We start from the raw sequence: 11,021 nt of genomic DNA, 5'->3' as shown, positions 1-11,021 counted from the left end.
ACACTACTATAGACTACACTACACTATACACACTACACTACTATAGACTACACTACACTATACACACTACACTACTATAGACTACACTACACTATACACACTACACTACTATAGACTACACTACACTATACACACTACACTACTATAGACTACACTACACTATACACACTACACTACTATAGACTACACTACACTATACACACTACACTACTATAGACTACACTACACTATACACACTACACTACTATAGACTACACTGCACTACACTGCACTACACTATAGACTACACTGCACTACACTATAGACTACACTGCACTACACTATACACACGACATTGCACTATACCCACTACACTATAGACTATACAACTAACACTATACCCACTACACTACTAACACTATGATACACTACACTATACACTACACTACTATAGACTATACAACTAACACTATACCCACTACACTACAACTCCGCGTGGGGCTACGGTTGCCCCCTGCGGTTGCCCCCTGCGGTTGCGTCACCGTTGTCTGTGGCGGTGCCCTGAGTGACGTCACCAACCCCCTCCCCCTCCTTCCTTCCCTCCCTCCCTTCCGCCCCCTCCCATCGACCCACGCAAAGACAAAGATCCTCCTGTATGTAGCCTCGGCAGACTGATGGGGCAAGTGCCGTGGGCTAACGAGAGAGGGGGAGGGGGGGCAACACCACCACCACGCCCGGCCGCCTTTGTCTCCCCAGTGTCGATGTTTACACACAGGCACCAGGGATTCATTTTCAGGCCGAGTCGACGTAGACGAGGCCCAGGACCGCTTCGGAGATTCGTCACCGATTGTTGGCCGCGAGCGGGAATCGAACTCGGATCGCCGGGTTTGTCGTGCAGTGCTAACCGCTGTGCCACCGCTCCCCTCCCCTCCCTCCCCCACCCTGGCCCCCCCTCCCCTACTCCTCCCCTACTCCTCCCCACCCTCCCCTCCCCACCCTCCCTCCCCTCCCCGCCCTCCCTCCCCTCCCCGCCCTCCCTCCCCTCCCCGCCCTCCCTCCCCTCCCCACCCTCCCTCTACTCCACCTCCACCCCTCCCCACCCTTCCCCCCCCCACCCTTCCCACCCTGGCCTCCCCCCCTCCTCCCTCCCCTACTCATCCTCCATCCCCACCCTTCCCTCCCCTCCCCCACCCCCCCTCCCCACCCTTCCCCCCCACCCTTGCCACCCTTCCCCACCCTCCCCCCCTTCCCCACCCTCCCTCCCTCCCTCCCCTCCCCTCCTCCCCCCACCCTCCCCCCACCGTTACCCACCCTCCCCCCACCGTTACCCACCCTCCCTCCCCTCCCTCCCTCCCTCCCTCCCTCCCCTCACCTCCTCCCCCACCCTTCCCCCCACCCTTCCCCACCCTTCCCCACCCTCCCTCCCTCCCCACCCTCCCTCCCTCTCCTCACCTCCTCCCCCCACCCTCCCCCCACCGTTACCCACCCTCCCTCCCCTCCCTCCCTCCCTCCCCTCACCTCCTCCCCCCACCCTCCCCCCCACCCTTCCCCACCCTCCCTCCCTCCCCACCCTCCCTCCCTCCCCTCACCTCCTCCCCCCCACCCTCCCCCCACCGTTACCCACCCTCCCTCCACACCCTCCCTCCTCCCCCACTCTCCCTCCCTCACTCTCCCCTCACTCTCCCCCCACTCTCCCCCACCCTCCTCCCCCACCCTCCCCCACCCACCCTCCCCCCCCACTCTCCCTCCCCCACCCTCCCCCCCACACCTGCGTTTGTTTTCCCGCTTCTCCTGTCTCTCGCCCCCCCCGCCGCCAACACAAAAGACAAAGGTGCCCCGTATAGCCTGAACGCGCACTTGGGGCAAGTGTTTGTTGTCGAGCCGCAACCTACGAAGGCCGGCACGGACACACGAGGGGAGGGAGGGGGTCACACATAAACGTACCGGATACTCATTTCAGGCCGAGTCAACCTAGGGGAGGGGGCTCCGGACCGGTTCAAATCGTTGTCGTGAGCGGGGAAATCGAATGCGCGCGCGCACACACGAGAGGAGTGGTGGGAGTGCGGTCGTCACCACGCCCGGCCGCCTTTGTCTCTCCCCCCAAGTGGTGATAGCGTTCATCGTTTACACGCCACCCCGTAGTGATCGCTTCACGACTGAGTCTCAAAGAGGCGAGGTCAGTGTGTGTCTGTCTGTGTCAGTGTGTGAGTGTGTGTCAGTGTGTCAGTGTGTGTCAGTGTGTCTGTGTGTCAGTGTGTGTCAGTGTGTCAGTGTGTGTCTGTGCGTGTCTGCGTGTGTGCGTGTCAGCAGTGTGTGTCAGTGTGTCTGCACGTGTCAGTGTGTCTGCACGTGTCAGTGTCTGCGTGTGTGTCAGTGTGTCTGTGTGTCAGTGTGTGTCTGCGTGTGTGTGTGTCAGCAGTGTGTGTCTGCACGTGTCAGTGTGTCTGCACGTGTCAGGGTGTGTCTGTGTGTGTCAGTGTGTCTGCGCGTGTCTGCACGTGTGTCAGCAGTGTGTCAGCAGTGTGTCTGCGTGTGTCAGTGTGTCTGTGTGTCTGTGTGTGTCTGCGTGTGTGTCAGTGTGTCTTCGTGTGTCAGTGTGTCTGCGTGTGTCTGCACGTGTCAGTGTGTCAGTGTCTGTGTGTGTCAGCACGTGCGTGTCTGCGTGTGTCTGCGCGTGTCAGTGTCTGTGTGTGTCAGCAGTGTGTCTGCGTGTGTCAGTGTGTGTGGGGTAGCTGACCTATACACGACAGGACGGACCGGTTTTGTTGCCTGGCCTCCGTGGCCGGAGCGGGGGGGGGGCATCAGAACAAAGGCAAAGATCCCCCATACAGCCTCAACAGACTGTAGGGGCAAGTGCTGTCAGCGAGTAGCAGCACCTATGAAGGCCGGCACGGCACATGAGGGGGTGGGTGGCCAGCACCACGCCCGGCCGCCTTTGTCTCCCCAGTGCCAATACGCATCGCATCAGATATTCATTTGAGGCCGAGTCGACCTAGGAGAGGCCCAGGGACCGGTTCAGATAATCGTCACCGGTGTTGGCCGTGAGCGGGAATCGAACTCGGGTCGCCGGGTTCATAGCGCAGTGCGCTAACCTCTACAATATCGCTCCCCATGTACACACACACACACAATAACACACACACAATAACACACACACGCGCACACACACACCTGTACACACCCGCATGCACAGGTAATATACGCGTACATACACGGGTTCAAGTTAGGTGACAATGGAAGTAACGTATGTGGGTGTGTTTGTGTGTGTATGTGTGTGTATGTGTTTGTGGGTGTACGTGATGGATGCGTGAGTGGGTGTGTGCGTGTGTGTACGTGTGCGTGGGTGTGTGGGTGTGTGCGTGGTGTGTGGGTGTGTGAGTGGGTGTGTGCGTGTGTGTGTACGTGTGCGTGGGTGTGTGCGTGAGTGGGTGTGTGGGTGCGTGAGTGGGTGTGTGGGTGCATGAGTCGGTGTGTGGGTGTGTGAGTGGGTGGGTGTGTGAGTGTGCGTGGGTGTATGCGTGAGTGGGTGTGTGCGTGAGTGGGTGTGTGCGTGAGTGGGTGTGTGCGTGAGTGGGTATGTGTGTGAGTGGGTGGGTGTGTGGGTGTATGTGTGGGTGTGTGTGTGTGTGTATGTGTGGGTGTGTGTGTATGTGTATGTGTGTATGTGTATGTGTGTGCGTGGGTGTACGTGATGGATGCGTGAGTGGAGTGGGTGTGTGCGTGAGTGGGTGTGTGCGTGTGTGTATGTATGTATGTGCGTGAGTGGGTGTGTGGGAGTGTGTGTGTGGGGAGTGGTCGTATAGCGGTTAGCACACTGCGCTAGGAACCCGGCGACCCGAGTTCGATTCCCGCTCACGGCCACCAGCACCGGTGACGATTATCTGAACTGGTCCTGGGCCTCCCCTAGGTCGACTCAGCCTCAAAATGAGTACGGTATCTGGTGCAGTGTGTAAACATCGCCACTGGGGAGACAAAGGCGGCCGGGCGTGGTGCTGGCCACCCACCCCCTCGTGTGCCGTGCCGGCCTTCGTAGGCGCTCGCTAACGGCACTTGCCCCAACACTCTGTTCAGGCTACACGGGGGATCTTTGTCTTTGTGGTTGCGTGTTCATCAACTAAACTATTTTTTTATTTTTTACCAGCTAAGGACCACAGCTGAGCAACGAAGCTCGTTTTTAAGAAACCGCCTGCCTATCACGCTGGAAATGTCCAGGGGCAAGGTCGCAGAGGATGCAACCGGGTACCCGATACCCGTACCCAACCCAACACCCGGCTACCCGTACCCGTTTGCGACCCTGGTGCGGCCGGGTACGGGTAGGCCGTGAGTCACTGGTGAGTCACCGTTTGTCACTCATTTCCCAACGTCTTGTCTCTTCTCACAATTCAAGTTCCTAGAATCAACCCACCCGCGCCTGCAACATGGCTTCATCCCAGAGGTCGCAATCGGGTACCCGATACCCGTACCCTACCCGATACCCGGCTACCCGGCACGGCCGGGTACGGGTACGGGTAGACCGTGAGTCACTGGTGAGTCACCGTTTGTCACTCATTTCCCAACGTCTTGTCTCTTCTCACAATTCAAGTTCCTAGAATCAACCCACCCGCGCCTGCAACATGGCTTCATCCCAGAGGTCGCAATCGGGTACCCGATACCCGTACCCTACCCTTACCCAGCCGGGTACGGGTACGGGTACCCGTTTGCGACCCTGGTGCGGCCGGGTACGGGTAAGGAATCAAAACCCGTTTGCGACCTCTGCAAGGTCGTGATTACAGGCAGTCCTCTACTTAGGAAGGAGATGCGTTACGACGACCCAATCATCGTAAGTCGAAAATATATCGTAAGTCGAAGATGGCCTAGCCTGCCCAGGAGTCTTACAGAATGGTGATAATTTAGCAAAACAGAGCAAGTTACAGTAGCGCGCTGTATCAACTATATACTGTATCACCATTGGAACCTCATTTGCCAGAAGAAAAAATATGATAATTGGTTTTTTACCCTTTTATCTGGCAACAAAACTGACACCTTTTTTTTACAAGGAGTCATGTTTGCATAGACCACAATACCTTTTGGCGTCATCTGGTCCAACACCATGTGAGACTGGGCTCTAAGGAAAGCTGTCTCGGGTGTGGACCAATCAACTTCAAGGACAGTGCATACATTATCAGAGTTGTGTTTTTGTTTGCATTACGACTGCAGGTATTATGGTCTATGCAAACATGACTCCTTGTAAAAAAGGTGTCAGTTTTGTTGCCAGATAAAAGGGTAAAAAAAACAATTATATATACTGTATGCATTTATTAATTACAATACTGTATTGCACAGTAAAATATAAAGTAAAAAAACAAGGTAAATTCTTAGCCTACCTATATGAACTGCAATTTAATAGGAAGTTTTTTCAGGAAACAATCCTATCTGCCATTAAAACTTTTAACATGCGTTGAACGTATCGTATCGTGGTAACCCTAAAATAAAATCGCTAAAGCTACGTATCATAGCGTAGTGTATAGTGTAGTGTGTAGTAGTGTATAGTGTAGTGTATAGTGAAGTGTATAGTGTAGTGTATAGTGTAGTGTGTAGTGTATAGTAGTGTATAGTGTAGTGTATAGTAGTGTATAGTAGTGTATAGTGTAGTGTATAGTGTAGTGTATAGTGTAGTGTATAGTGAAGTGTATAGTGTAGTGTATAGTGTAGTGTATACGTGCATTGAACGTATCGTAACGTATCATATTGTACTGTACTCACCAACATTCTCTCTGTCGTCTGCACACTTGACCGATGTTAAAGTTGTTGATGGCAATTTTGTCGATTCGATTATCGCCGTCGTAAGATCGAAATATCGTAAGTCGGACCATTGGGACTACCTGTATTTAAAAATACTTTTTAAAAACACGCTTTAATGAAATGTACCCTACTAGTAATGGAAGAACTCCACGACTCCAGGAAGTGGCCCCGAAACTTGCCGTGACGTAAGGGACCGTGGCCAATTACAGCCAACGTCAGCTGAGCGTGGACATTTAGACCCAAGCCGAAACATAACATATAAAAAATAATGTTTAAAAATATAGATTTTTTTTTTATGATAGAATATAGTATTGTCATCAGTATGACATAAGTATACCGAGTTTGCAGTCGATAGCTCATTGCGAAGTGGGTTAAAATTGAGTTACAAGATTTGAGGATACAACAACAACAACAGACAGAGTGAGTTAATAGAAAGCTTGTAAAAAGATGATTTTAAAATATATTTTTAATGATAGAATATAGTATTGTCATCAGTATGACAAAAGTACACCAAGTTTGCAGTCGATAGCACATTGGGAAGTGGTTTAAAATTGAGTTACAAGATTTGAGGATACAACAACAACAGACAGAGTGAGTTAATAGAAAGCGTGTAAAAAGATGATTTTAAAATATATTTTTTAATGATAGAATATAGTATTGTAATCAGTATGACAAAAGTATACCAAGTTTGCAGTCGATAGCACATTGGGAAGTGGGTTAAAATTGAGTTACAAGATTTGAGGATACAACAACAACAACAGACAGAGTGAGTTAATAGAAAGCTTGTAAAACGATGATTTTAAAATATATTTTTAATGATAGAATATAGTATTGTCATCAGTATGACAAAAGTACACCAAGTTTGCAGTCGATAGCACATTGGGAAGTGGTTTAAAATTGAGTTACAAGATTTGAGGATACAACAACAACAGACAGAGTGAGTTAATAGAAAGCGTGTAAAAAGATGATTTTAAAATATATTTTTTAATGATAGAATATAGTATTGTCATCAGTATGACAAAAGTACACCACGTTTGCAGTCGATAGCACATTGGGAAGTGGTTTAAAATTGAGTTACAAGATTTGAGGATACAACAACAACAGACAGAGTGAGTTAATAGAAAGCTTGTAAAAAGATGATTTTAAAATATATTTTTTAATGATAGAATATAGTATTGTCATCAGTATGACAAAAGTACACCAAGTTTGCAGTCGATAGCACATTGGGAAGTGGTTTAAAATTGAGTTACAAGATTTGAGGATACAACAACAACAGACAGAGTGAGTTAATAGAAAGCGTGTAAAAAGATGATTTTAAAATATATGTTTTAATGATAGAATATAGTATTGTCATCAGTATGACAAAAGTACACCAAGTTTGCAGTCGATAGCACATTGGGAAGTGGTTTAAAATTGAGTTACAAGATTTGAGGATACAACAACAACAGACAGAGTGAGTTAATAGAAAGCTTGTAAAAATATCATTTTTAAATATATTTTTAATGATAGAATATAGTATTGTCATCAGTATGACAAAAGTATACCAAGTTTGCAGTCGATAGCACATTGGGAAGTGGTTTAAAATTGAGTTACAAGATTTGAGGATACGACAACAACAGCAACATACAGAGTGAGTTAAATAAAAGCGTGTAAAAAGATGATTTTAAAATATATTTTTTAATGATAGAATATAGTATTGTCATCAGTATGACAAAAGTATACCAAGTTTGCAGTCGATAGCACATTGGGAAGTGGTTTAAAATTGAGTTACAAGATTTGAGGATACGACAACAACAGCAACAGACAGAGTGAGTTAAATAAAAGCGTGTAAAAAGATGATTTTAAAATATATTTTTTAATGATAGAATATAGTATTGTCATCAGTATGACAAAAGTATACCAAGTTTGCAGTCGATAGCACATTGGGAAGTGGGTTAAAATTGAGTTACAAGATTTGAGGATACGACAACAACAGCAACAGACAGAGTGAGTTAAATAAAAGCGTGTAAAAAGATGATTTTAAAATATATTTTTTAATGATAGAATATAGTATTGTCATCAGTATGACAAAAATATACCAAGTTTGCAGTCGATAGCACATTGGGAAGTGGGTTAAAATTGAGTTACAAGATTTGAGGATACGACAACAACAGCAACAGACAGAGTGAGTTAAATAAAAGCGTGTAAAAAGATGATTTTAAAATATATTTTTTAATGATAGAATATAGTATTGTCATCAGTATGACAAAAGTACACCAAGTTTGCAGTCGATAGCACATTGGGAAGTGGGTTAAAATTGAGTTACAAGATTTGAGGATACGACAACAACAGCAACAGACAGAGTGAGTTAAATAAAAGCGTGTAAAAAGATGATTTTAAAATATATTTTTTAATGATAGAATATAGTATTGTCATCAGTATGACAAAAGTACACCAAGTTTGCAGTCGATAGCACATTGGGAAGTGGGTTAAAATTGAGTTACAAGATTTGAGGATACGACAACAACAGCAACAGACAGAGTGAGTTAAATAAAAGCGTGTAATAAAAACCGGAGGACCCGGAGAAAAATCCACGCGACCACGGGGAGAGAAAAGTGTTTGAGTGTGTGGATGGTTTCAGTAATTCGGTGTGAAAGTGCGTGTGAATGTTAGGCCCTATGATACCATCAACGAATGGTATCGAATGGCGGGTGTTGGCACTGGACATGTTTGTTTCTGTGGGGCCTTACCATCAGCCCCACCAAAACTAAGCACCTGCCTGGGTATTTTGTACCATCGGACACTCCACCCCCACAACTCCCAATCGGTGATGGGGCAGTTGTAGAGAGAGTGGAGAGTTTCCCATACCTGGGCAGTGTGCTTATGACCGGCTCCGGTTTAACAGCAGAGGTGTCACTCCGAATCAGTCGAGCAGCAATATATTTTCATCGGTTGCGTAACGCTGTGTGGAAGCTCCCTGGTCTGTCGCTCCGCGCTAAGCTTCAGGTCTTCTTGGCCGCAGTCATTCCCTCCCTTCTCTACGCTTGCGAAACGTGGACCCCCCTAATGGAACATCTTCGCCGGTTAGAAGCATTTAGACTAGGCTGCCTACGATCCATCCTGGGTTTAACCAGGCTGGATTGTGTGAAGAGCTCACAAATCCTTGAAAGACCTGGACAAGGTCCCATCGGTGAGCTCCTCCGGCAGGCAAGGCTGCGTTGGCTGGGTCATGTAGCCCGCATGCCCAGCCACCGCATGCCTAAACAGCTTTTGTTCGGCCGGATCGAGGGGGCTAAACGGGCGCGGCACGGCTAGAGAAAAGATGGAGTGATGTGGTACAGGAGGACGTGGAGCTGAGTGGCCTTGCCGGTGACCGGTACCAGCGGTGTCAAGATCGGCCTCTGTGGAGGAGGCTCGTGAAGGACGCTGCTACTGGGCAGTTGGAGGCAGTCGCCCTCCAACAACAACGGAGGGCGGAGGAGCGACGCTCACAACAACGAGCGGAGCGCCGGGTGGCTAAAGCACAGCAGGTTGGCACAGGAGGGGGCACAGGTGGTGCATTAGCCAGTAACCTCATTCAGTCGACCCATGGCACCTGCTGGGTCTGCCCCGTGACCTCCTGCCAGCGGGCGTTCGACACTTCACGTGGCCTCAAGGTGCACTTGGCCTGGCACAAGCGTCGTGGTGACGTCACCGCCACTTAGTGGCGAATGGCGGTTGTTGTTGTTGTAGGTGTTTGAATGTGGGGGTGTGTGTAATTGTGTTTGTGTAATTGTGTGCGCGTGTAATTGTGGTTGTGTGTTTATGAATGCGTGCGAGTCTGTAAGTTGAACTTTTTTCACGCCATACGTGTTTGTGCGTGTATGTATGTGTACGGGCGTGTGGTGGCATATGAGTGTCTATGTGTGTGTCTGTGCGTGTGAGAGTGGGGATCGGTGGTGCAGCGGTTAGCGCTAAGATTCCCGCTCACGGCCACCACCACCAACACCAGTGACCCGATCCTAGGCTCCCCTAGGTCGACTCAGCCTCAAATTAGTACCTGGTGTGGTGTGTACACGTGGCCACTGGGGAGACAAAGGCGGCCGGGCGTGGTGCTGGCCACCCACCCCCTCGTGTGCCGTGCCGGCCTTCGTAGGTGCCTTGCTAACAGCACTTGCCCCTACAGCTTGCCGAAGGCTAGATCGGAGAACGTTGTTTTTCTGTCAGTGTGGTGGCGAGATTGGTCGCGTGTGGTCTGGGTCTATCCTGAGGGAACCAGACAACAGCCTTCACCATTAACATCTCTCCGCTTATCCCCATTCATTCTACAACCCACTCGCGCAGTCAACCACTCAATCACTCGCCCACCCATCCATCCACTTGCGAACCCTCTCAATGTATCCATCCAACCTCGTGCCCGGAGTCATCGCCAAACCCAGCCACTCTATCATCCACCCACTCATTTACCCACGCAACTACTCACCCACCCAATCACTTACCCAACCACTCAACTCACTCACCCACCCGTTCACTCATTCACTCACTCACCTACACATCTCGCCATCTATTAACCGACTCATCCACCCATTCACCCATCTAGCTATCTATTCATTCATTCACTCTCCCACCCAACCATCATGCCACCCATTCACCCACCCAGCCACTCGTTCACTCACTCACCCACTCACCCACCCAGCCACTCATTCACTCACTCACCAACTCACCCCCCCCCCCCGCCACTCATTCACTCACCCACCCATTCACTCACTCACCCATTCACCCATCTAGCTATCTATTAATTCATTCACTCTCCCACCCAACCAACCATCCAGCCACCCACTCACCCACCCAGCCACTCATTCACTCACTCACCAACTCACCCCCCCCCCCCCAGCCACTCATTCACTCACTCACCCATTCACCCATCTAGCTATCTATTAATTCATTCATTCTCCCACCCAACCAACCATCCAGCCACCCATTCACCCACCCAGCCACTCGTTCACTCACTCACCCACTCACCCACCCAGCCACTCCTTCACTCACTCACCAACTCACCCCCCCCCCAAGCCACTCATTCACCCACTCACCCACCCAGCCCCCCATTCACTCACCCACTCAGCCACTCATTAAACTCACTCACACACACGCTCGTCTTACAACCCACCCACTCACTCAACTAGTTATTCTTCACGTGTAAATCATTGTATATTTACCTGTAGGTGAATTTTAGATCGGTGTTTATATGTTTGACTCTAACCTTACTAATCGATGACCCTTAATCTTGTATTCGTGTAACTTTT

The sequence above is a fragment of the Lethenteron reissneri genome, chromosome 62 (assembly GCF_015708825.2).
Source record: "Lethenteron reissneri isolate LAM-NWPU_2019-01 chromosome 62, ASM1570882v1, whole genome shotgun sequence".
Classification (NCBI taxonomy): domain Eukaryota; kingdom Metazoa; phylum Chordata; class Hyperoartia; order Petromyzontiformes; family Petromyzontidae; genus Lethenteron; species Lethenteron reissneri.
This window is presented reverse-complemented; position numbering follows the sequence as displayed.